The sequence below is a fragment of the Bombina bombina genome, chromosome 4 (assembly GCF_027579735.1).
Source record: "Bombina bombina isolate aBomBom1 chromosome 4, aBomBom1.pri, whole genome shotgun sequence".
In the NCBI taxonomy this organism is placed as follows: Eukaryota; Metazoa; Chordata; class Amphibia; order Anura; family Bombinatoridae; genus Bombina; species Bombina bombina.
The window spans coordinates 49,025,860-49,048,205 of NC_069502.1; positions in this window are offsets into that span (position 1 = coordinate 49,025,860).

Sequence of the window (22,346 nt, forward strand, 5' to 3'; positions counted from 1 at the left end):
GACAGCACAAATAATGTAGCACTGACAACAAAGCACCAATGGTTAATAGGCTGGTAAACATGAGACAGCACAAATAACGTAGAACTGAGAACAAACACCAATGGGTTAATAGGCTGTAAACATGAGACAGCACAAATAATTGTAGCACTGAGAACATACACCAATGGTTAATAGGCTGGGAAACATGAGACTGCACAAATAATGTAGCATCTGAGAACAAGCACCAATGGGTTAATAGGCTGGTATCCGTATACATGAGACAGCACAAATAATGTAGCACTGAGAACAAGCACCATGGGTTAATAGGCTGGTATCCTGAGAACATGAGACAGCACAAATAATGTAGCACTGAGAACAAGCACCAATGGGTTTAATAGGCTGGTAAACATGAGACAGCACAAATAATGTAGCACTGAGAACAAGCACCAATGGGTTAATAGGCTGGTAAGACATGAGACAGCACAAATAACGTAGCACTGAGAACAAGCACCAATGGGTTAAATAGGCTGGTAAACAGAGACAGCACAAATAATGTAGCCACTGAGAACAAGCACCAATGGGGTTAATAGGCTGGTAAACATGAGACAGCACAAATAATGTAGCACTGAGAACAAGCACTAATGGGTTGAATAGGCTGGGTATCCGTAAACATGAGACAGCACAAATAACGTAGCACTGAGAACAAGCACTAATGGGTTAATAGGCTGGTATCCGTAAACATGAGACAGCACAAATAATGTAGCACTGAGAACAAGCACCAATGGGTAGTTAATAGTCTGGTAAACATGAGACAGCACAAATAATTAGCACTGAGAACAAACACCAATGGGGTTAATAGGCTGGTAAACATGGACAGCACAAATTAACGAGCACTGAGAACAAGCACCAATGGGTTAATAGGCCTGGTATCCGGTAAACATGAGACAGCACAAATAACGTAGCACTGAGAACAAGCCACTAATGGTTTAATAGGCTTGGTATCCGTAAACATGAGACAGCACAAATAATGTAGAACTGAGAACAAAACACCAATGGGTAATAGGCTGGTAAAACATGAGACAGCACAAATAACGTAGCACTGAGAACAAACACCAATGGGTTAATAGGCTGGTAAACATGAGACAGCACAAATAATGTAGCACTGAGAACAAGCACCAATGGGTTAATAGGCTGGTAAACATGAGACAGCACAAAATAATGTAGCACTGAGAACAAAGCACCAATGGGTTAATAGGGCTGGTAAACATGAGACAGCACAAATAACGTAGCACTGAGAACAAGCACCAATGGGTTAATAGGCTGTATCCGTAAACATGAGACAGCACAAATAACGTAGCACTGAGAACAAGCACTAATGGGTTAATAGGCTGGTCGTAAACATGAGACAGCACAAATAATGTAGCACTGAGAACAAAGCACCAATGGGTTTAATAGGCTGGTAAACATGAGACAGCACAAATAATGTAGCACTGAGAACAAGCACCAATGGGTTAATAGGCTGGTAAACATGAGACAGCACAAATAATGTAGCACTGAGAACAAACACCAATGGGTTAATAGGCTGGTAAACATGAGACAGCACAAATAATGTAGCACTGAGAACAAGCACTAATGGGTTAATAGGCTGGTAAACATGAGACAGACAGCACAAATAATGTAGCACTGAGAACAAGCACCAATGGGTTAATAGGCTGGTAAACATGAGACAGCACAAATAACGTAGCACTGAGAACAAGCACCAATGGGTTAATAGGCTGGTAAACATGAGACAGCACAAATAACGTAGCACTGAGAACAAGCACCAATGGGTTAATAGGCTGGTAAACATGAGACAGCACAAATAATGTAGCACTGAGAACAAACACCAATGGGTTAATAGGCTGGTAAACATGAGACAGCACAAATAACGTAGCACTGAGAACAAGCACCAATGGGTTAATAGGCTGGTAAACATGAGACAGCACAAATAATGTAGCACTGAGAACAAGCACCAATGGGTTAATAGGCTGGTATCCGTAAACATGAGACAGCACAAATAATGTAGCACTGAGAACAAGCACTAATGGGTTAATAGGCTGGTATCCGTAAACATGAGACAGCACAAATAATGTAGCACTGAGAACAAGCACCAATGGGTTAATAGGCTGGTAAACATGAGACAGCACAAATAATGTAGCACTGAGAACAAGCACCAAATGGGTTAATAGGCTGGTAAACATGAGACAGCACAAATAACGTAGCACTGAGAACAAAGCACCAATGGGTTAATAGGCTGGTAAACATGAGACAGCACAAATAATGTAGCACTGAGAACAAGACACCAATGGGTTAATAGGCTGGTAAACATGAGACAGCACAAATAATGTAGCACTGAGAACAAGCACCAATGGGTTAATAGGCTGGTAAACATGAGACAGCACAAATAATGTAGCACTGAGAACAAGCACCAATGGGTTAATAGGCTGTCCGTAAACATGAGACAGCACAAATAATGTAGCACTGAGAACAAGCACTAATGGGTTAATAGGCTGGTACCGTACATGAGACAGCACAAATAATGTAGCACTGAGAACAAGCACCAATGGGTTAATAGGCTGGTAAACATGAGACAGCACAAATAATGTAGCACTGAGAACAAGCACCAATGGGTTAATAGGCTGGTAAAACATGAGACAGCACAAATAATGTAGCACTGACAACAAGCACCAATGGGTTAATAGGCTGGTTAAACATGAGACAGCACAAATAAAGTAGCACTGAGAACAAGCACCAATGGGTTAATAGGCTGGTAAACATGAGACAGCACAAATAATGTAGCACTGAGAACAAGCACCAATGGGGTTAATAGGCTGGTATCCGAACATGAGACAGCACAAATAACTGTAGCACTGAGAACAAGCACTAATGGGTTAATAGGCTGGTAAACATGAGACAGCACAAATAATGTAGCACTGAGAACAAGCACCAATGGGTTAATAGGCTGGTAAACATGAGACAGCACAAATAACGTAGCACTGAGAACAAGCACCAATGGGTTAATAGGCTGGTAAACATGAGACAGCACAAATAATGTAGCACTGAGAACAAGCACCTAATGGGTTAATAGGCTGGTAAACATGAGACAGCACAAATAACGTAGCACTGAGAACAAGCACCAATGGGTTAATAGGCTGGTACGTAAACATGAGACAGCACAAATAATGTAGCACTGAGAACAAGCACCAATGGGTTAATAGGCTGGTAAACATGAGACAGCACAAATAACGTAGCACTGAGAACAAGCACCAATGGGTTAATAGGCTGGTAAACATGAGACAGCACAAATAATGTAGAACTGAGAACAAGCACCAATGGGTTAATAGGCTGGTAAACATGAGACAGCACAAATAACGTAGCACTGAGAACAAACACCAATGGGTTAATAGGCTGGTAAACATGAGACAGCACAAATAAAGTAGCACTGAGAACAAGCACCAATGGGTTAATAGGCTGGTAAACAGTGAGACAGCACAAATAACGTAGCACTGAGAACAAGCACTAATGGGTTAATAGGCTGGTAAACATGAGACAGCACAAATAACGTAGCACTGAGAACAAACACCAATGGGTTAATAGGCTGGTAAACATGAGACAGCACAAATAATGTAGCACTGAGAACAAGCACCAATGGGTTAATAGGCTGGTAAACATGAGACAGCACAAATAACGTAGCACTGAGAACAAGCACTAATGGGTTAATAGGCTTGGTAAACATGAGACAGCACAAATAACGTAGCACTGAGAACAAACACCAATGGGTTAATAGGCTGGTAAACATGAGACAGCACAAATAATGTAGCACTGAGAACAAGCACCAATGGGTTAATAGGCTGGTAAACATGAGACAGCACAAATAATGTAGCACTGAGAACAAGCACCAATGGGTTAATAGGCTGGTAAACATGAGACAGCACAAATAATGTAGCACTGAGAACAAGCACCAATGGGTTTAATAGGCTGGTAAACATGAGACAGCACAAATAATGTAGCACTGAGAACAAACACCAATGGGTTAATAGGCTGGTAAACATGAGACAGCACAAATAACGTAGCACTGAGAACAAGCACCAATGGGTTAATAGGCTGGTAAACATGAGACAGCACAAATAATGTAGCACTGAGAACAAGCACCAATGGGTTAATAGGCTGGGTAAACATGAGACAGCACAAATAATGATAGAACAGAGACAAGCACCAATGGGTTAATAGGCTGGTAAACATGAGACCGCACAAATAATGTAGAACTGACAACAAGCACCAATGGGTTAATAGGCTGGTAAACATGAGACAGCACAAATAACGTAGCACTGAGAACAAGCACCAATGGGTTAATAGGCTGGTATCCGTAAACATGAGACAGACAGCACAAATAACGTAGCACTGAGAACAAGCACCAATGGGTTAATAGGCTGGTAAACATGAGACAGCACAAATAATGTAGCACTGAGAACAAACACCAATGGGTTAATAGGCTGGTAAACATGAGACAGCACAAATAACGTAGCACTGAGAACAAGCACCAATGGGTTAATAGGCTGGTAAACATGAGACAGCACAAATAATGTAGCACTGAGAACAAGCACCAATGGGTTAATAGGCTGGTAAACATGAGACAGCACAAATAATGTAGCACTGAGAACAAGCACCAGTGGGTTAATAGGCTGGTAAACATGAGACAGCACAAATAATGTAGCACTGAGAACAAGCACCAATGGGTTAATAGGCTGGTAAACATGAGACAGCACAAATAACGTAGCACTGAGAACAAGCACCAATGGGTTAATAGGCTGGTAAACATGAGACAGCACAAATAATGTAGAACTGAGAACAAGCACCAATGGGTTAATAGGCTGGTAAACATGAGACAGCACAAATAATGTAGCACTGAGAACAAGCACTAATGGGTTAATAGGCTGGTAAACATGAGACAGCACAAATAATGTAGAACTGAGAACAAGCACCAATGGGTTAATAGGCTGGTAAACATGAGACAGCACAAATAATGTAGCACTGAGAACAAGCACTAATGGGTTAATAGGCTGGTAAACATGAGACAGCACAAATAATGTAGAACTGACAACAAGCACCAATGGGTTAATAGGCTGGTAAACATGAGACAGCACAAATAACGTAGCACTGAGAACAAGCACTAATGGGTTAATAGGCTGGTAAACATGAGACAGCACAAATAATGTAGAACTGACAACAAGCACCAATGGGTTAATAGGCTGGTAAACATGAGACAGCACAAATAATGTAGCACTGAGAACAAGCACTAATGGGTTAATAGGCTGGTATCCGTAAACATGAGACAGCACAAATAACGTAGCACTGAGAACAAGCACCAATGGGTTAATAGGCTGGTAAACATGAGACAGCACAAATAATGTAGCACTGAGAACAAACACCAATGGGTTAATAGGCTGGTAAACATGAGACAGCACAAATAATGTAGCACTGAGAACAAGCACTAATGGGTTAATAGGCTGGTATCCGTGAGACAGCACAAATAATGTAGCACTGAGAACAAGCACTAATGGGTTAATAGGCTGGTAAACATGAGACAGCACAAATAATGTAGCACTGAGAACAAGCACCAATGGGTTAATAGGCTGGTAAACATGAGACAGCACAAATAATGTAGCACTGAGAACAAACACCAATGGGTTAATAGGCTGGTAAACATGAGACAGCACAAATAATGTAGCACTGAGAACAAGCACTAATGGGTTAATAGGCTGGTATCCGTAAACATGAGACAGCACAAATAACGTAGCACTGAGAACAAGCACTAATGGGTTAATAGGCTGGTAAACATGAGACAGCACAAATAATGTAGCACTGAGAACAAGCACCAATGGGTTAATAGGCTGGTAAACATGAGACAGCACAAATAATGTAGCACTGAGAACAAGCACCAATGGGTTAATAGGCTGGTAAACATGAGACAGCACAAATAACGTAGAACTGAGAACAAACACCAATGGGTTAATAGGCTGGTAAACATGAGACAGCACAAATAATGTAGCACTGAGAACAAGCACCAATGGGTTAATAGGCTGGTAAACATGAGACAGCACAAATAACTGTAGCACTGAGAACAAGCACCAATGGGTTAATAGGCTGGTAAACATGAGACAGCACAAATAATGTAGCACTGAGAACAAGCACCAATGGGTTAATAGGCTGGTAAACATGAGACAGCACAAATAATGTAGCACTGAGAACAAGCACCAATGGGTTAATAGGCTGGTAAACATGAGACAGCACAAATAATGTAGCACTGAGAACAAGCACTAATGGGTTAATAGGCTGGTATCCGTAAACATGAGACAGCACAAATAATGTAGCACTGAGAACAAGCACTAATGGGTTAATAGGCTGGTAAACATGAGACAGCACAAATAATGTAGCACTGAGAACAAACACCAATGGGTTAATAGGCTGGTATCCGTAAACATGAGACAGTACAAATAATGTAGCACTGAGAACAAGCACCAATGGGTTAATAGGCTGGTAAACATGAGACAGCACAAATAATGTAGCACTGAGAACAAGCACTAATGGGTTAATAGGCTGGTATCCGTAAACATGAGACAGCACAAATAATGTAGCCACTGAGAACAAACACCAATGGGTTAATAGGCTGGTAAACATGAGACAGCACAAATAATGTAGCACTGAGAACAAACACCAATGGGTTAATAGGCTGGTAAACATGAGACAGCACAAATAATGTAGCACTGAGAACAAACACCAATGGGTTAATAGGCTGGTAAACATGAGACAGACAGCACAAATAACGTAGCACTGGAGAACAAGCACCAATGGGTTAATAGGCTGGTTAAACATGAGACGAGCACAAATAATGTAGCACTGAGAACAAGCACCAATGGGTTAATAGGCTGGTAAACATGAGACAGGGCACAAATAACGTAGCACTGAGAACAAGCACCGAATGGGTTAAATAGGCTGGTAAACATGAGACAGCACAAATAATGTAGCACTGAGAACAAGCACCAATGGGTTAATAGGCTGGTAAACATGAGACAGCACAAATAATGTAGCACTGAGAACAAACACCAATGGGTTAATAGGCTGGTAAACATGAGACAGCACAAATAATGTAGAACTGAGAACAAGCACCAATGGGTTAATAGGCTGGTAAACATGAGACAGCACAAATAACGTAGCACTGAGAACAAGCACTAATGGGTTAATAGGCTGGTAAACATGAGACAGCACAAATAATGTAGAACTGAGAACAAGCACCAATGGGTTAATAGGCTGGTAAACATGAGACAGCACAAATAACGTAGCACTGAGAACAAGCACTAATGGGTTAATAGGCTGGTAAACATGAGACAGCACAAATAATGTAGAACTGACAACAAGCACCAATGGGTTAATAGGCTGGTAAACATGAGACAGCACAAATAATGTAGCACTGAGAACAAGCACTAATGGGTTAATAGGCTGGTAAACATGAGACAGCACAAATAATGTAGCACTGAGAACAAGCACTAATGGGTTAATAGGCTGGTAAACATGAGACAGCACAAATAATGTAGCACTGAGAACAAGCACAAATGGGTTAATAGGCTGGTAAACATGAGACAGCACAAATAATGTAGCACTGAGAACAAGCACCAATGGGTTAATAGGCTGGTAAACATGAGACAGCACAAATAATGTAGAACTGACAACAAGCACCAATGGGTTAATAGGCTGGTAAACATGAGACAGACAGCACAAATAACGTAGCACTGAGAACAAGCACTAATGGGTTAATAGGCTGGTAAACATGAGACAGCACAAATAATGTAGCACTGAGAACAAGCACCAATGGGTTAATAGGCTGGTAACCGTGAGACAGCACAAATAATGTAGCACTGAGAACAAGCACTAATGGGTTAATAGGCTGGTAAACATGAGACAGCACAAATAATGTAGCACTGAGAACAAGCACCAATGGGTTAATAGGCTGGTAAACATGAGACAGCACAAATAATGTAGCACTGAGAACAAACACCAATGGGTTAATAGGCTGGTAAACATGAGACAGCACAAATAATGTAGCACTGAGAACAAGCACTAATGGGTTAATAGGCTGGTAAACATGAGACAGCACAAATAACGTAGCACTGAGAACAAGCACTAATGGGTTAATAGGCTGGTAAACATGAGACAGCACAAATAATGTAGCACTGAGAACAAGCACCAATGGGTTAATAGGCTGGTAAACATGAGACAGCACAAATAATGTAGAACTGACAACAAGCACCAATGGGTTAATAGGCTGGTAAACATGAGACAGCACAAATAACGTAGAACTGAGAACAAACACCAATGGGTTAATAGGCTGGTAAACATGAGACAGCACAAATAATGTAGCACTGAGAACAAGCACCAATGGGTTAATAGGCTGGTAAACATGAGACAGCACAAATAATGTAGCACTGAGAACAAGCACCAATGGGTTAATAGGCTGGTAAACATGAGACAGCACAAATAATGTAGCACTGAGAACAAGCACCAATGGGTTAATAGGCTGGTAAACATGAGACAGCACAAATAACGTAGCACTGAGAACAAGCACCAATGGGTTAATAGGCTGGTAAACATGAGACAGCACAAATAATGTAGCACTGAGAACAAGCACCAATGGGTTAATAGGCTGGTAAACATGAGACAGCACAAATAATGTAGCACTGAGAACAAGCACTAATGGGTTAATAGGCTGGTAAACATGAGATAGCACAAATAACGTAGCACTGAGAACAAGCACCAATGGGTTAATAGGCTGGTAAACATGAGACAGCACAAATAACGTAGCACTGAGAACAAGCACTAATGGGTTAATAGGCTGGTATCCGTAAACATGAGACAGCACAAATAATGTAGCACTGAGAACAAGCACCAATGGGTTAATAGGCTGGTAAACATGAGACAGCACAAATAATGTAGCACTGAGAACAAGCACTAATGGGTTAATAGGCTGGTATCCGTAAACATGAGACAGCACAAATAATGTAGCACTGAGAACAAGCACCAATGGGTTAATAGGCTGGTAAACATGAGACAGCACAAATAATGTAGCACTGAGAACAAACACCAATGGGTTAATAGGCTGGTAAACATGAGACAGCACAAATAATGTAGCACTGAGAACAAACACCAATGGGTTAATAGGCTGGTAAACATGAGACAGCACAAATAATGTAGCACTGAGAACAAACACCAATGGGTTAATAGGCTGGTAAACATGAGACAGCACAAATAATGTAGCACTGAGAACAAGCACCAATGGGTTAATAGGCTGGTAAACATGAGACAGCACAAATAATGTAGCACTGAGAACAAGCACCAATGGGTTAATAGGCTGGTAAACATGAGACAGCACAAATAATGTAGCACTGAGAACAAGCACCAATGGGTTAATAGGCTGGTAAACATGAGACAGCACAAATAATGTAGCACTGAGAACAAGCACCAGTGGGTTAATAGGCTGGTAAACATGAGACAGCACAAATAATGTAGCACTGAGAACAAGCACCAATGGGTTAATAGGCTGGTAAACATGAGACAGCACAAATAATGTAGCACTGAGAACAAGCACCAATGGGTTAATAGGCTGGGAAACATGAGACAGCACAAATAACGTAGCACTGAGAACAAGCACCAATGGGTTAATAGGCTGGTATCTGTAAACATGAGACAGCACAAATAATGTAGCACTGAGAACAAGCACCAATGGGTTAATAGGCTGGTAAACATGAGACAGCACAAATAATGTAGCACTGAGAACAAACACCAATGGGTTAATAGGCTGGTAAACATGAGACAGCACAAATAATGTAGCACTGAGAACAAGCACCAATGGGTTAATAGGCTGGTAAACATGAGACAGCACAAATAATGTAGAACTGAGAACAAGCACCAATGGGTTAATAGGCTGGTAAACATGAGACAGCACAAATAATGTAGAACTGACAACAAGCACCAATGGGTTAATAGGCTGGTAAACATGAGACAGCACAAATAACGTAGCACTGAGAACAAGCACCAATGGGTTAATAGGCTGGTATCCGTAAACATGAGACAGCACAAATAATGTAGCACTGAGAACAAGCACCAATGGGTTAATAGGCTGGTAAACATGAGACAGCACAAATAACGTAGCACTGAGAACAAGCACCAATGGGTTAATAGGCTGGTAAACATGAGACAGCACAAATAACGTAGCACTGAGAACATGCACCAATGGGTTAATAGGCTGGTAAACATGAGACAGCACAAATAATGTAGCACTGAGAACAAGCACCAATGGGTTAATAGGCTGGTAAACATGAGACAGCACAAATAATGTAGCACTGAGAACAAGCACCAATGGGTTAATAGGCTGGTAAACATGAGACAGCACAAATAATGTAGAACTGAGAACAAGCACCAATGGGTTAATAGGCTGGTAAACATGAGACAGCACAAATAATGTAGAACTGAGAACAAGCACCAATGGGTTAATAGGCTGGTAAACATGAGACAGCACAAATAATGTAGAACTGAGAACAAGCACCAATGGGTTAATAGGCTGGTAAACATGAGACAGCACAAATAATGTAGCACTGAGAACAAACACCAATGGGTTAATAGGCTGGTAAACATGAGACAGCACAAATAATGTAGCACTGAGAACAAGCACCAATGGGTTAATAGGCTGGTAAACATGAGACAGCACAAATAATGTAGCACTGAGAACAAACACCAATGGGTTAATAGGCTGGTAAACATGAGACAGCACAAATAACGTAGCACTGAGAACAAGCACCAATGGGTTAATAGGCTGGTAAACATGAGACAGCACAAATAATGTAGCACTGAGAACAAGCACCAATGGGTTAATAGGCTGGTAAACATGAGACAGCACAAATAATGTAGCACTGAGAACAAGCACCAGTGGGTTAATAGGCTGGTAAACATGAGACAGCACAAATAATGTAGCACTGAGAACAAGCACTAATGGGTTAATAGGCTGGTAAACATGAGACAGCACAAATAACGTAGCACTGAGAACAAGCACCAATGGGTTAATAGGCTGGTAAACATGAGACAGCACAAATAATGTAGAACTGAGAACAAGCACCAATGGGTTAATAGGCTGGTAAACATGAGACAGCACAAATAATGTAGCACTGAGAACAAGCACTAATGGGTTAATAGGCTGGTAAACATGAGACAGCACAAATAATGTAGAACTGAGAACAAGCACCAATGGGTTAATAGGCTGGTAAACATGAGACAGCACAAATAACGTAGCACTGAGAACAAGCACTAATGGGTTAATAGGCTGGTAAACATGAGACAGCACAAATAATGTAGAACTGACAACAAGCACCAATGGGTTAATAGGCTGGTAAACATGAGACAGCACAAATAATGTAGCACTGAGAACAAGCACTAATGGGTTAATAGGCTGGTATCCGTAAACATGAGACAGCACAAATAATGTAGCACTGAGAACAAGCACTAATGGGTTAATAGGCTGGTAAACATGAGACAGCACAAATAATGTAGCACTGAGAACAAGCACCAATGGGTTAATAGGCTGGTAAACATGAGACAGCACAAATAATGTAGAACTGACAACAAGCACCAATGGGTTAATAGGCTGGTAAACATGAGACAGCACAAATAATGTAGCACTGAGAACAAGCACCAATGGGTTAATAGGCTGGTAAACATGAGACAGCACAAATAACGTAGCACTGAGAACAAGCACCAATGGGTTAATAGGCTGGTAAACATGAGACAGCACAAATAATGTAGCACTGAGAACAAACACCAATGGGTTAATAGGCTGGTAAACATGAGACAGCACAAATAATGTAGCACTGAGAACAAGCACTAATGGGTTAATAGGCTGGTATCCGTGAGACAGCACAAATAATGTAGCACTGAGAACAAGCACTAATGGGTTAATAGGCTGGTAAACATGAGACAGCACAAATAATGTAGCACTGAGAACAAGCACCAATGGGTTAATAGGCTGGTAAACATGAGACAGCACAAATAATGTAGCACTGAGAACAAACACCAATGGGTTAATAGGCTGGTAAACATGAGACAGCACAAATAATGTAGCACTGAGAACAAGCACTAATGGGTTAATAGGCTGGTAAACATGAGACAGCACAAATAACGTAGCACTGAGAACAAGCACTAATGGGTTAATAGGCTGGTAAACATGAGACAGCACAAATAACGTAGCACTGAGAACAAGCACCAATGGGTTAATAGGCTGGTAAACATGAGACAGCACAAATAATGTAGCACTGAGAACAAGCACCAATGGGTTAATAGGCTGGTAAACATGAGACAGCACAAATAATGTAGAACTGACAACAAGCACCAATGGGTTAATAGGCTGGTAAACATGAGACAGCACAAATAACGTAGAACTGAGAACAAACACCAATGGGTTAATAGGCTGGTAAACATGAGACAGCACAAATAATGTAGCACTGAGAACAAGCACCAATGGGTTAATAGGCTGGTAAACATGAGACAGCACAAATAACGTAGCACTGAGAACAAGCACCAATGGGTTAATAGGCTGGTAAACATGAGACAGCACAAATAATGTAGCACTGAGAACAAGCACCAATGGGTTAATAGGCTGGTAAACATGAGACAGCACAAATAATGTAGCACTGAGAACAAGCACTAATGGGTTAATAGGCTGGTATCCGTAAACATGAGACAGCACAAATAATGTAGCACTGAGAACAAGCACTAATGGGTTAATAGGCTGGTAAACATGAGACAGCACAAATAATGTAGCACTGAGAACAAACACCAATGGGTTAATAGGCTGGTATCCGTAAACATGAGACAGCACAAATAATGTAGCACTGAGAACAAGCACCAATGGGTTAATAGGCTGGTAAACATGAGACAGCACAAATAATGTAGCACTGAGAACAAGCACTAATGGGTTAATAGGCTGGTATCCGTAAACATGAGACAGCACAAATAATGTAGCACTGAGAACAAACACCAATGGGTTAATAGGCTGGTAAACATGAGACAGCACAAATAATGTAGCACTGAGAACAAACACCAATGGGTTAATAGGCTGGTAAACATGAGACAGCACAAATAATGTAGCACTGAGAACAAACACCAATGGGTTAATAGGCTGGTAAACATGAGACAGCACAAATAATGTAGCACTGAGAACAAACACCAATGGGTTAATAGGCTGGTAAACATGAGACAGACAGCACAAATAACGTAGCACTGAGAACAAGCACCAATGGGTTAATAGGCTGGTAAACATGAGACAGCACAAATAATGTAGCACTGAGAACAAGCACCAATGGGTTAATAGGCTGGTAAACATGAGACAGCACAAATAACGTAGCACTGAGAACAAGCACCAATGGGTTTTATAGGCTGGTAAACATGAGACAGCACAAATAATGTAGCACTGAGAACAAGCACCAATGGGTTAATAGGCTGGTAAACATGAGACAGCACAAATAATGTAGCACTGAGAACAAGCACCAGTGGGTTAATAGGCTGGTAAACATGAGACAGCACAAATAATGTAGCACTGAGAACAAGCACTAATGGGTTAATAGGCTGGTAAACATGAGACAGCACAAATAACGTAGCACTGAGAACAAGCACCAATGGGTTAATAGGCTGGTAAACATGAGACAGCACAAATAATGTAGAACTGAGAACAAGCACCAATGGGTTAATAGGCTGGTAAACATGAGACAGCACAAATAATGTAGCACTGAGAACAAGCACTAATGGGTTAATAGGCTGGTAAACATGAGACAGCACAAATAATGTAGAACTGAGAACAAGCACCAATGGGTTAATAGGCTGGTAAACATGAGACAGCACAAATAACGTAGCACTGAGAACAAGCACTAATGGGTTAATAGGCTGGTAAACATGAGACAGCACAAATAATGTAGCACTGAGAACAAACACCAATGGGTTAATAGGCTGGTAAACATGAGACAGCACAAATAATGTAGAACTGACAACAAGCACCAATGGGTTAATAGGCTGGTAAACATGAGACAGCACAAATAATGTAGCACTGAGAACAAGCACTAATGGGTTAATAGGCTGGTAAACATGAGACAGCACAAATAATGTAGCACTGAGAACAAGCACTAATGGGTTAATAGGCTGGTAAACATGAGACAGCACAAATAATGTAGCACTGAGAACAAGCACTAATGGGTTAATAGGCTGGTAAACATGAGACAGCACAAATAATGTAGCACTGAGAACAAGCACCAATGGGTTAATAGGCTGGTAAACATGAGACAGCACAAATAATGTAGAACTGACAACAAGCACCAATGGGTTAATAGGCTGGTAAACATGAGACAGCACAAATAATGTAGCACTGAGAACAAGCACCAATGGGTTAATAGGCTGGTAAACATGAGACAGCACAAATAACGTAGCACTGAGAACAAGCACCAATGGGTTAATAGGCTGGTAAACATGAGACAGCACAAATAATGTAGCACTGAGAACAAACACCAATGGGTTAATAGGCTGGTAAACATGAGACAGCACAAATAATGTAGCACTGAGAACAAACACCAATGGGTTAATAGGCTGGTAAACATGAGACAGCACAAATAATGTAGCACTGAGAACAAACACCAATGGGTTAATAGGCTGGTAAACATGAGACAGCACAAATAATGTAGCACTGAGAACAAGCACTAATGGGTTAATAGGCTGGTAAACATGAGACAGCACAAATAACGTAGCACTGAGAACAAGCACTAATGGGTTAATAGGCTGGTAAACATGAGACAGCACAAATAATGTAGCACTGAGAACAAGCACCAATGGGTTAATAGGCTGGTAAACATGAGACAGCACAAATAATGTAGAACTGACAACAAGCACCAATGGGTTAATAGGCTGGTAAACATGAGACAGCACAAATAACGTAGAACTGAGAACAAACACCAATGGGTTAATAGGCTGGTAAACATGAGACAGCACAAATAATGTAGCACTGAGAACAAGCACCAATGGGTTAATAGGCTGGTAAACATGAGACAGCACAAATAACGTAGCACTGAGAACAAGCACCAATGGGTTAATAGGCTGGTAAACATGAGACAGCACAAATAATGTAGCACTGAGAACAAGCACTAATGGGTTAATAGGCTGGTAAACATGAGACAGCACAAATAATGTAGCACTGAGAACAAGCACCAATGGGTTAATAGGATGGTAAACATGAGACAGCACAAATAATGTAGCACTGAGAACAAACACCAATGGGTTAATAGGCTGGTAAACATGAGACAGCACAAATAATGTAGCACTGAGAACAAGCACTAATGGGTTAATAGGCTGGTAAACATGAGACAGCACAAATAACGTAGCACTGAGAACAAGCACTAATGGGTTAATAGGCTGGTAAACATGAGACAGCACAAATAATGTAGCACTGAGAACAAGCACCAATGGGTTAATAGGCTGGTAAACATGAGACAGCACAAATAATGTAGAACTGACAACAAGCACCAATGGGTTAATAGGCTGGTAAACATGAGACAGCACAAATAACGTAGAACTGAGAACAAACACCAATGGGTTAATAGGCTGGTAAACATGAGACAGCACAAATAATGTAGCACTGAGAACAAGCACCAATGGGTTAATAGGCTGGTAAACATGAGACAGCACAAATAACGTAGCACTGAGAACAAGCACCAATGGGTTAATAGGCTGGTAAACATGAGACAGCACAAATAATGTAGCACTGAGAACAAGCACCAATGGGTTAATAGGCTGGTAAACATGAGACAGCACAAATAATGTAGCACTGAGAACAAGCACTAATGGGTTAATAGGCTGGTAAACATGAGACAGCACAAATAACGTAGCACTGAGAACAAGCACCAATGGGTTAATAGGCTGGTAAACATGAGACAGCACAAATAACGTAGCACTGAGAACAAGCACTAATGGGTTAATAGGCTGGTATCCGTAAACATGAGACAGCACAAATAATGTAGCACTGAGAACAAGCACTAATGGGTTAATAGGCTGGTAAACATGAGACAGCACAAATAATGTAGCACTGAGAACAAACACCAATGGGTTAATAGGCTGGTATCCGTAAACATGAGACAGTACAAATAATGTAGCACTGAGAACAAGCACCAATGGGTTAATAGGCTGGTAAACATGAGACAGCACAAATAATGTAGCACTGAGAACAAGCACTAATGGGTTAATAGGCTGGTATCCGTAAACATGAGACAGCACAAATAATGTAGCACTGAGAACAAGCACCAGTGGGTTAATAGGCTGGTAAACATGAGACAGCACAAATAATGTAGCACTGAGAACAAGCACCAATGGGTTAATAGGCTGGTATCCGTAAACATGAGACAGCACAAATAATGTAGAACTGAGAACAAGCACCAATGGGTTAATAGGCTGGTAAACATGAGACAGACAGCACAAATAATGTAGAACTGAGAACAAGCACCAATGGGTTAATAGGCTGGTAAACATGAGACAGCACAAATAATGTAGCACTGAGAACAAGCACCAATGGGTTAATAGGCTGGTAAACATGAGACAGCACAAATAATGTAGCACTGAGAACAAGCACTAATGGGTTAATAGGCTGGTAAACATGAGACAGCACAAATAATGTAGCACTGAGAACAAGCACTAATGGGTTAATAGGCTGGTAAACATGAGACAGCACAAATAATGTAGCACTGAGAACAAGCACTAATGGGTTAATAGGCTGGTAAACATGAGACAGCACAAATAATGTAGCACTGAGAACAAGCACCAAACCACCAGGTAGCCAAATTCATTCATAGAGTTTGTTTGAACGAGTATTGAAATCTGTACATTTATGAAGCTGATTTATAGGTTTCCTTTTTCATTACATAGCAATAAAAGAACATGAAACCCACACTTTATGCTTCATGATTTAGATAGAGCAGCAATTTTAAACAACTTTCCAATTTACTTCCATTATTACATTTTCTCCATTCTATGGGTATCCTTTGTTGAAAAGTAGGAAGCTCAGAAGTGCGCATGCATCTGCTGCAGTTGTGCAAGAATGTTATACATTTGCATGAGCACCAGATGGAAGCACTTTCTCCTACCATGCAGTGCCGTAGACGTGCATGTTTCCTACCTATGTATCTCTTCAACAAAGAATACTATGAGAACAAAGTAAATTTGATATTATTAGCAATTTGTAAACTTTTTTGTTTTAAAATTGTTTTCTCTGTCTGAATCATCAGACAGATATCCCTTTAAATTTAATGTTATATATGGAGCAAACTTTAAAAGATTTGTATACAAAATAAAATAATCGTAAAAGCATTTCAAATGGTCTTTTTGTTAACCAAATTTGTACGCTGTGGCCTATTAGAGATAAGTGAGCTCCTGTGCCCACCAAGGAGGGTACAAGTTCCCAATTCCATGTAATATACTCCTGTAAATCTAGGTAGCAGGAGTGGAAAAATAAAACTAAAATTTGACTCCAATTTGTTTTAAATAATCATGATTAAAAATCATATCAGTTTAATGTATTATTAAGGAGCGCATATTCTTTTTTGAATAAAATATTTTTTTCCAGTTCTGAACGCCTTATGCTTTATACACTATGTACTGTGAGACTTACAATATGATGAATTTATTCTATGTAATGGAATTGGTATCAATATAACAGTAATCTTTTAGAACTGACTTATTAAATATGATCGTCAGAAATTTTTTCTTGTTTACTTTTTTGAAAAATGCACTGTCTAAAATATATCCGTGTTTCAAGTAATAAATCACTCTAAAACATAACAAATCGTGTTGGATGTAATTTTGTAGGAAAAAGAAAACGCAACACATGATAATATGCACAGGACAGTCCCCTATTTGTCTCATATATGTCAACCAGAAGCCAGGAACACACAGATGACTCACCCCACTAGACAACCACTGATTTAAATAAAAAGACATTCAAGCCCTCATATTCAAAACCTTTCTGCTCAGGTGAGATATTCTAAAATGATCCTCCAGCACTGCGAGATCCCTAGAAAATTATTCAAAAGGCAAATTTACTTCTGCGAGAGGTGTTCCCTGCATTTCTGTATGTGAAGTAACAATCCCAGTGCAATATACCACTGCATCACATAACAGTTCTGGTGCAGTTACAATTCTATTTTATATCAATTTACACTTCTGATTCAATTTTATTAGATTTAAATTTTGCACTTTCTATTTTGTATTTTATTTTGTGTACAACAGTGTATTTAGAATTGTGATTTTACAAATTCTGATTATAGATCAGACTTCACAGGGGCAGAACTCTGTATTGTCTAAGAAAAGGGGAGAAACCTGGAAATCCCAGAGAGATTAGAAATGCATACCATAGAAAGTAATGAAGCTCCCTGTGATACACAATTTCACATGGAAAAGACAAGGTAAATGGAGAAACCATGGGCTGATATAAAGGCTCCATTTGCATCAATTACAAATTAAACTAAAATGTTTTCACTACAATTTATCTTGCTTTTGTCTATATTTTAGTAAGGCTAACCATATTGCTGATTTTAAATTATTATACAAAACATTTCTTTAAACAGCCCTGAAAACAACCCTGACATATGTATTTTTCATGTGTCCCTTTTTAAAGCGGTAATATGGTCACCCTAATTTTAGTATATATAACTATTCTGTTAGTTAAAATAAGTGTATTATGAATTTTGGGCAAACTTCACCTGCATACAGCTGGCGAGACAAATCAGTGAGACTAGCTTGGTTAAAAAGCTTACAAAATTTCACAAGACTTGTGAGAGAGCTTAAGCCATAACCTGGGAACTCCCGTGTTTAGCCCAGGGAACTGCCCTCTGCCTCTCACTTTCTGAAAATGTCAGTTTCAGTTTGCAATGCAGCAAATTCATAGTACAATGTAATTTGTATATATAAACAGAAATAAAGTATGATCCTAATTTGTTAAAGAAACACAGAAATGTAACAAAAACTCTCATATCACGCAGAGCTTTATTGCACTGGGCTTGTCTCTGTCAGGGTTTTTTCCCTGTTTGTTTGCCATTTGCTGCTGGCAGCCATTTTACTCACCTCTCCTCCTGACTATGGTGCATTGTGGCGGATGCTGCTCATTTCCTGCACTTCCTTTTATGGCCAGACTGATGTGCATCATCCATGTGAGACAGGATGCAGTCTCAGAATTGTGATGTCATCACTTATTATTTTTTTATTTTTTTAAAATATTTTTTTATTATATAAATAGGTTATCACAACTCTTTCAAACGTTACAAGTATCGAGTAAACACAAAAATCACAAAAATGGTATCTCGTATTACATTGAAATGACATAGATATTGCATAATATAACCAGGTTTTTACCTCCATTCCTAGTAGATCTAGAGATCAAACTATACCTGAGTGGGAGGTAAAATAAGGAGTGAGTAGGAGCGTTTACAGGTTAGGAGAGTCGTTGTCAGTTGGTAGGTTTAAGGTTTTGGCGTCTATTTTTTTATTCCGCCTTTTGATCTGCTTTATAAAAGCGGAATTACGCTAGTAGTCGGTTGCTATGTGGATATTGCCTGTATAAGCAGCTGAGCGGATACAAGGGGCCAACAAGGGCCACCGCTCCAAGAGGGTGAAATCAAGATTCAGTCATCTTTGCGCTGTTGCGGGCTGAAGTACCCCCTTTGAGGGGGGAGAGGATATTAGATAAGGAGGGGGGGGAGCTCATTGAGTGGAGGGGGGGTGGGGGGGGGAGAAGGGTGGACAGACCGTCCTGGACCCGTATCGGGGGCCAGTAACACTAGGGGGCAGGGAGTCCTAGGATTTAGCTCTGAGGCTCTGCAGGTAAGCTTCCCAGGGTTCCCATACAAGACAAAAAGTTTCCGACTTGCGCCGGATTCTGTAGACAAAGTCTTCCATGGACTTGACATAGTTCAGGTATTCCATTACACTCTGCCATTTTGGAGGGTGCACTTTGTTCCAGTTCCTGGCAATTGCCATTTTAACTGAGGTGAGTATATATATATAAGAAGGGTTCTCTGGTGCGGAGGCACTTTCTCTAAGCCCAAGTGGAGAAGGGCTATTCCGGGGTCCTTTATCTCTGGAAGACCCATCAAGCAACAAATCTTACTGGTCTTACCCCAGAGCGCCTTTAGGTTGGGACAAGTCCACCAGGTATGTAGTGGGGTGCCAATGCCACCACAGTTTCTCCAGCAGGAAGGGGAGTGATTAGGGTAGAGGGTCTGCAGTCTGGTTGGGACCAGATGCCACCTGGTGAGCATTTTAAAGTAGAGCTCGTACATCGTGGTGCAATGTAAGGCCGCCTTGGTCTTGGCGATGGCCAATGTCCATTTCTTGGGGGAGTATACCGTTTGTAATTCTGTCTCCCAGGAGAGCATGTGTCTCGTCTTAGGAATTGTGGGGGGAACCAGTAGGCATCGATAGTGTGCCGTGAGGGGTTTATAGGTCTGGAGACCCGTTTTCCATCGAGCTTCCCAAGCCGTAAGAGGCCGTGGGGCATCTCTCAGGAACCCCCAGGCTTTTAGTAGGGATCTTAATCTTAGAAGTTCAAATGCCAATTGCCTCGGGACCTCAAAGTTTGCCACCATCTCGTCTTGTGTTAGTAGCCGATCTTCTACATAGAAGTCGCCTACTGTCAAAATTCCGATCTGCCGCCACCAGTTCAGTCTCATATTGGGGAGGGTCTGAAGTATGGGGAGTACAGGTTGAATAGGAGAGGGATGGGGGGCGATCTGTGTGTGGTGTCGTAATTTGTACCATAGCATTTGGCATCCTCTAACGATTGAGTTAGAGATGGTGTGTACGGTAGCAAGATGCGGGGGGAACCACAGCAAATCAGATAGATCTATATAGGCAGGTAATGATGCCTGTTCCAGGTCCCTCCATCTCGTGGGGGGGAGGTCTCGTCCCCAAGCTGAGACATGAGAGATCATTGCCGCCTCATAGTACATCTTCACGCTTGGCAATCCCAGATCTAGGGGGGACTGTAAGATTGAGGCCGCGACTCTGGGTTTCTTGTTGTTCCAGACATATCTATTAAAAAGGGTCTGAAAATTTTTCAGAAGTTTATCTGGGACTGGGAGGGGAATACATCGCATAATGTACGTTAGCTTGGGTAGTAGCATCATTTTCAGAGCTGCAATTCTTCCCATCCAGGAGAGTTTGTCATATTTCTTTGCTCTCAGGTGTTTGTCAACCGCCTTCAACAAGGTGTGGTAGTTCTCATGGAGGACCGTCTCCTTGTCATGAGACAAGAAGACCCCAAGGTGCCGGATACCTCTAGTAGACCATTTGAAGGAGTATTGCTGTCGCAAGGTTCTCTGTTCTTGAAAATCTAAATGAATCGAGAACGCCTCCGTCTTGGCTACATTTATTTTGTAGTTAGAGAGTACACCGAATCTTTCAATAAGAGCCATCAGCGGTGGGAGTGATGAGGTCGGCTCGGCAATGAAAAGTGTAAGATCATCAGCGAATAATGCCACTTTTTGTACTGAATCATGCAGTAACAGACCCTGGATTTGGGTGTCCTGCCTAATGGCTTCCGCTAATGGTTCCATAACCATCGCAAAAAGGAGCGGCGACAGGGGGCATCCCTGCCTCGTTCCATTACGTATGTGTATCTTAGGGGAGCAAAAACCTAGCCCCTTAACCACCGCTGTGGGAAGGGTATATAGGGCCTCAACTGCCCTACAGAATGAGAGCGGGATCCCAAATGTTCTCAGAGTCTCAAACATATATTCCCATCTCACCCTGTCGAAGGCCTTTTCGGCATCCAATGACAGGGTGAGAAGGGGCAGGCCCATGTCGTGTGATTCAGCGAAGATGTTCAGCAGTCTACGGGTATTGTCAGAGCCCTGTCTGCCTTGGACAAATCCGACTTGGTCTAGATGGATTATGGAAGGGAGGTGTTTCCCTAGTCTTGTCGCAAGAACTTTAGAATATATCTTGATGTCCACATTTATAAGGGAGATAGGCCTGTAGCTCCCGCATTCCTTGGGGTCCTTCCCTTCTTTAGGGATGGTCATAATAGTAGCCTCCAGGAATTCCCCTAACATCTTGCCTCCTTTAGCCACATCGTTAAACAGTCGGAGTAGAAGAGGAGAAAGAAGAGACACAAAGGTTCTGTAGAAGAGGGTAGAGAAGCCATCCGGACCAGGGGCCTTGTGGGGTTTAAGGGACAGGACGGCCGCCTTCACTTCCTCTAAGGT